The following is a 6323-nucleotide window of genomic DNA, read 5'->3' as shown; positions in this document are numbered from 1 at the left end:
CTAGACTATTAAAGTTGTGTAGACCACATGGAGGGGTCGTGGGTTTGTTCATTAAACTCCAAGAACAAATAAAGTAAAAGAGAAAAAGAAAAAGTCGGGGAGAAGATGGCAATTCCATATGGTCAGCACTACCTATCTAGAGAGAGAGAGAGAGAGAGAGAGGGTTGATTCATTTGATAATCCCAACTGGGGTTATAGTGAAGCAAATCAGGTTCGTCGTCTTGGATGGCGACAACTTCTCTAACCAGTGTCCATTGGGTTTTGAAGGTAGGAAACTCGGGGGGGCCGATGGCCAACCATCCTATATATAAACTTGAAATTTTTCTTCCAATATATAAGACGTTTAAATTGTGACACTGTGTCTAATCAATCTATTTCTGAACATGAACTTTGACAATAAAATTTAGGATTTATTTGATAAATTATATTGTTTTTAATTTTTATCTTTTGTCATTGAGATATTGGGGAAAAAACATATGCTGGAAATGAAAAATGAAGGGTGGTGCGAAAGACAACGAAACAAACAAAGAGGAATGAATGAAAAACAATCTTGAAAGTGAAACCAATTAGTTTAATACAGTTTTTTCTTTCCATCTTGTACATTTCCTTACTTCTAGATGTACTTCCTCCACTCTAATACAAAATCTAAAATAAAAATAAAATGATTATCAAACGAATTCTTTAAGGGTTAGGTTTCATGTCCCCTTTCCCTCATCTCTTACTTGTATCTTTTTTATTTTCGTTTCTAGAAGGTTAAGGTGACTCTTAAAGTTTAAATACATCGATCCGCATATAATAACAAGTGAAAAATGAAAACACATAGCATTGGTTAATTTTCATACCATAATTTCTTCTAATATATTGTATGATTCTGTTAGGATACGTTTGTTTGGCTTCCTTAGGATTCACTGGATTGGACTGGCTTATAAGTCCATGTTTGGTGCAGAAAGGGATTAAGTTTAATGGGACTAAGTCGGACTCGTGCCGACTAAGTCCTTCACTAGCTGTTCTTAGCGAGACCCTCTACAAACTAGGGGATTTCTAATCCCATCTTCACCACCAACGTCCCACCAGTCACCAAAATCCTTCTTTCTTGCCGATCTCCATCATCCCGCAAACCTAGTCACCAAAATCCTACTTTCTCACTGATCTCCATCATCCTGCGAACCCAATCCCTAATTTGCTTCCCAACGAACCCACAACCCAAATTTCTCCTTTTTGCTTCACGAAAGAACACCTGATCTCCACTTGAAAGACTTAGGATATGTGAACGATCTTCGCTACTCTGCTGCTTCAACTCCCGCGCCATGCGTTTCCTTTGAGGCGAAACAAAATAAATACAAAGGGACAAGAGAGGGGACAGTGGTACAGAGGTGAAATGGGAGAAGAAAAGAAGGGGATGGAGACACTGGTACAGAGAAAATGAAGGAGAAAAGAGGTAGATGGGAGAGATGCAGTGGGCGGAGAGAAAAATAGAGGTATAGAGAGAAGATGAGGCGGAGGAGGGATGAAGTGGGCGGAGAGAAGAGGTATACACGAGATGATTCTTGAAATTATAAGTAATAATAAAATATTAATTCATATAGATTAAAAAAATATTTTGGGCTCTAAAATAATTTTAGTCCATAAATTAGTCCGACATTGCACCAAACGCTTCATTAAGCTAGTCCAACTTAGTCTAGTCTAAGCCAATCTAGCTTAGTCCTTGCAGCTAATCCAGTCCGAGACAGTCCGGTGCAACAAACGCACCCTTAGAATTTGAGCTCACATTTTTATTTTATAGAGAAGACCCTATATCTATATATATATATATATATATATATATATTCACCAGGAATTAGGGATATTTTTCTTCAATTTATAGTATTCAATCTGGATTATTGGGATCGCCAATTGATTTCGGAATTATTAAATGAATTTATTAAAGGGAATTTTATCGAAACATTTCTGGTACTGTTCACTTTTAACGTAAAACCACATTTTTACCTTTTCTTGGTACTATTCACTACACCTTAATTTGTCATTTTTCATTAAAACTAAATTTTTTTTTGGACTTTTCATTAATTTTCCTTTTATTAAACCCATATGGCGATGATTAATTACTAAAAATATCCTAAATAGTAACTCCAATTATTGTATATGGAGTATGGAGGGCAATTTCTTATAAATTAGAGCACTTCTAATAGGGTCGACAATCGAGTAGACAAATTTATTTTGATGAGCTACATACGCAAAAACTACGTTTAATGGTATAGGCAATTAAGTTTGCAAATGGATAGTGATTTTAACACACTCTTTTTATTTTATACACAGCCCTTGTTAATCATAATTATTGAATTTACTTTAATTGTTCAATCTAACGGCTACAAAACATGTATATGAGGTGAGAAAATGTGTGTAAAAAGCACTAACCTTCGTAGATTTTGCCTATTCTCCCAAAGTACGTAGGCAATGTTGCCTACAATACCATGAGCAGGCAAATGGGGCCTCACATATCCTTTTATAGTAAAATATTCTATCACAAAACTAAAAGGTAAAAATTATAGATGAAAGAAAATAATAAATATAATTTTGCCCATTTGGTTTGTCTAAACTATTGGAGTGACAAACTTTTTCAATGAAGCAATTGAGTATGCAACATGTCACGTAAGCCTTTATAATACAAGTTTGCCTACTTTCATTGCATATACCATTGGAGATGCAATTAGGATTGGCCACATTAATAATATCGACCATGGAAATAAGCTCAAGTTGAGGAGAAAGATTTAACTAATACATGTACATTGTCATCATAGTTTCTCGTGCTATATAAAGATATATTTAAATTTTTCTTCATATAACGTTGACAAAAAACGCCACGATAACGGGATTTCCATATCATACATAAGTTGCTTCCCAAGTTGAGAAGCTGGTTGTACTCTTCTTTTATCTGGTGCAGGGCTATATTAATTTAGGTGACCTTTTATATTGTCTATGTCATATTACTAATTGATTGGATTTGACAAGTCTTTTTCTTTAGTGGGTGACAAGTTTTTTCACAAGCTTTCAAAGGTTTATGCATTCCGCTCAATTAATACAATGTGCTAGAAACTAAAAACTGATCATGCATGGCTTATGATTTGATCGATATTGGGCATGAAGATGCCAATTTGGCTTAACATCTCAAAAGCTAATAATACTATTAATCTTCCGAGATTAGCTAACTAATGTGTGGTTTTAGACTTTTATTAGTCTATGAATTATCACAGTATAGTTAATAAACTAAATCCAACGAAAAATTGCTAACAGAGCAATTTAGTTTTAAAGGAAAAAAAATAAGGACAAAAAGGAGTATGATGAGGGTTTTCATCTAGCTAGCAGTAGCAAGAGCAGCCATGCGAAGCACGTATGTTTTGATGAGGAAATTTCATTTGCTTTTCGTAAATGGATGCATCATGCATGCATGCACAGATCTGCCAAATTGTTTTTTACCTTCGGAATTCGGATACAAGAAAGATGGGTGGGTGATTCACTTAAATGGATCGGGGACCAAGCTAGACATTTCTGCAGGTACCATATGCATGTATAATTAAGTCACATTTTTCTGCCAAAATATTTCAAACTTTAAAGCATGTATATATGTACGAGATATCGAGTCTCCATATTTAGGCTTTGTGCATTTATTTGCATTTTATTCTATCTACGTCATTATATCAAATCTAACGATTTAAAACTTGACACACTAGATATATATATAGGTTAAAATTTTAACCGTAATTTTGTATAACGGGAAAATATTTCTCTTTTCATGTGTGTTTCACTGATCTGTCTTAGAAGAAAGAAGGTATGCTGTTTTCATTGAAAAGCATTCGTTCACGTCAGGGGCCGAAGGGCTTGTACTTAATTTTGTCGAGATTTAGTTGGTGATATGGCTCTTTATTTTACTTACCAAACATCTATTTGAAAAAATAAAATAAAATAAATAAAGAGATGAAAATGATCGATGCCGATTGCAATGCATAATTTAATTGGAACATCTGAGCCCCAAAAAAGATCTCCGCTCATTCACCTTGGTAGGTGCTTGCCACTCCTCAAGGGCTATGATTGCCTATACTCTATAGTCTCTGGTTCTCTGTGTGTGTAGTTTGTCATTTGGCCTGCTGGAATTTTTCTATATATCTTATTAGTTTCGGACTCGGATCCCCTCCAGATCTTTTGTACGGAGCCTGCAGACCAACTAATATCATCCATTGACGTTAATCGTGCAGTTCTATATAAGCTCACGCCAAACAACACCGTTTCCTCTCCCTCACCATGCGTGCTGTATCTCCCCTTCTCTCTCGAGGGCTCTGATGCCCGTACTCTCTATAGGCTATAGTTCTCTCTGTCTGTGGTTTGTCATTTGGCCCGCTGGGATTTTACTAGATATCTTATTAGTTTCATGTTATGGGTAAAAGTAAAAAAGAATTGTTTTCTTACGAGTAGTTTTCAAAATTCGAACCATATATATCTCTCCCATACTTGTTTCGCATGGTCTAATTGCGGTCAAACATAACATCAACAATAATTGGAGTAATGTTGTCGTAATTAATCGGTTTAGTTGTCATGCACATAGATAATTATATTCAATATCTTCTTGCGGGGACCAAACAAGTGTGTGATACAGTGACACAGCAGCTACCTTGTCAAAGAGATGAGAGAACGCTCAAGAAACGATGCCAAATTTTCTCGCTTTTAAACTCTCATCTTATAAATTAATCTTCAGTTGAAAAGAATCTGGACTGGAAATTTGAGTTTAATTAATTCCTACAAATTGTAACCAAGTTCGCATAGTAAGTTGGAGAATCTGAGTTCTACAGGGGTTGAGTCTGATTGTTTAGATTACAAAATATATTGTTTAGTTTAAACTCATATAAACCGTTGTTAAAGACTTTAATGAGGAGATAATTTAACCATCTCAACTCTTCAAAGGCTATATATACATATCATTAGTATCTTCTTTTTTTCTTTTCCAATTTAAGTTTTTTTTTATGCATCTATGTTGCATAAACCAATCCTATTATATTGCATGCAACGATGGCCGATAAATGAATATTATGCAAACAATTCTATATGGTGTTTCAGAGTATATTACTTCAAACATTTTCATCATTGAATACTCCGAAATACCAGAAAAATTCCTCTAATGCGTTATCAAAGTGCCCTAGCTGCCGTTGACCAATATATATGATATTGTTACGTAGTCTTCCGGTTGAGCCAACTTTGACTTACTTCGAAGCTTTGAGAAAATTAGAAAGTAAGACAATGTCACAAGCAAAGAATGTTATTGTTCTATCATGACCACATATATATAAACTAAACCCACCATACGATTCTAAGACTAGTGTCGTATTCTAGTTATCCCCAATTCATTCAAACTACACACACACACACACATATATATATATTCACTAAATTTGATAAAAGATGGGAATAATCTATCTTGTCTTCGATGCTTTACAAAAATCTCTAGTATTAAGCCTGTGGAGCTCATGCATTTCAGCTCCATTTTTCTTCACTTGGAACGCTTCAAGTAGATTTTAGTTATCCCCAATTCATTCAAACTACACACACACACACACACACACACACATATATATATATTCACTAAATTTGATAAAAGATGGGAGTAATCTATCTTGTCTTCGATGCTTTACAAAAATCTCTAGTATTAAGCCTGTGGAGCTCATGCATTTCATCTCCATTTTTCTTCACTTGGAACGCTTCAAGTAGATTTTTTCACCTTGAAGTTTATGTCACATTTGACGAAATGGAACTCTTAACCTATATATCATCAATGGTCAAAGGTAGTTTTAAGCTGGCATGGGTTGTATCCCAATGCAACTTTATATATGGAAAATAAAATTACCCTTTCGCTCGATCTAGCATAAATTATCCCACTCTACACTAGCCTCTATCGTGACAAAACTCAAGTCAATCATCCACACACTATGAACCAGGAAAAGAAAAAAATCCCTCCTTTAAAAGTTCCCTTGTCGTAAATTGTCCTACTCATGTCCTTCTCTCTCATAATTCGGGCTGGTTCAGAGAACTATGCATTTATTTAGAGTTTTGATATTGGAGGAAAGTCAAAAGTTCCCTACAAAAAGAAGTTCGGAAATTAGGGGAAATGACAAATCCTCATTATCGATCAAATATTGACAACATCAACATATCAACAGAATCTGAAAAATGGTCATTTTAATAAAGAAAAACTAATGAAAATGGCTTGAAAACTTTGAGTTTTAACGATAAAGACAAAATAAAGGGTAAAGTGAATGGTACCAGGATTGACTTTTTAGTGT

This window comes from Malus sylvestris, chromosome 13 (assembly GCF_916048215.2).
Source record: "Malus sylvestris chromosome 13, drMalSylv7.2, whole genome shotgun sequence".
Lineage (NCBI taxonomy): Eukaryota > Viridiplantae > Streptophyta > Magnoliopsida > Rosales > Rosaceae > Malus > Malus sylvestris.
Note: the sequence above shows the minus strand (reverse complement) of the source record.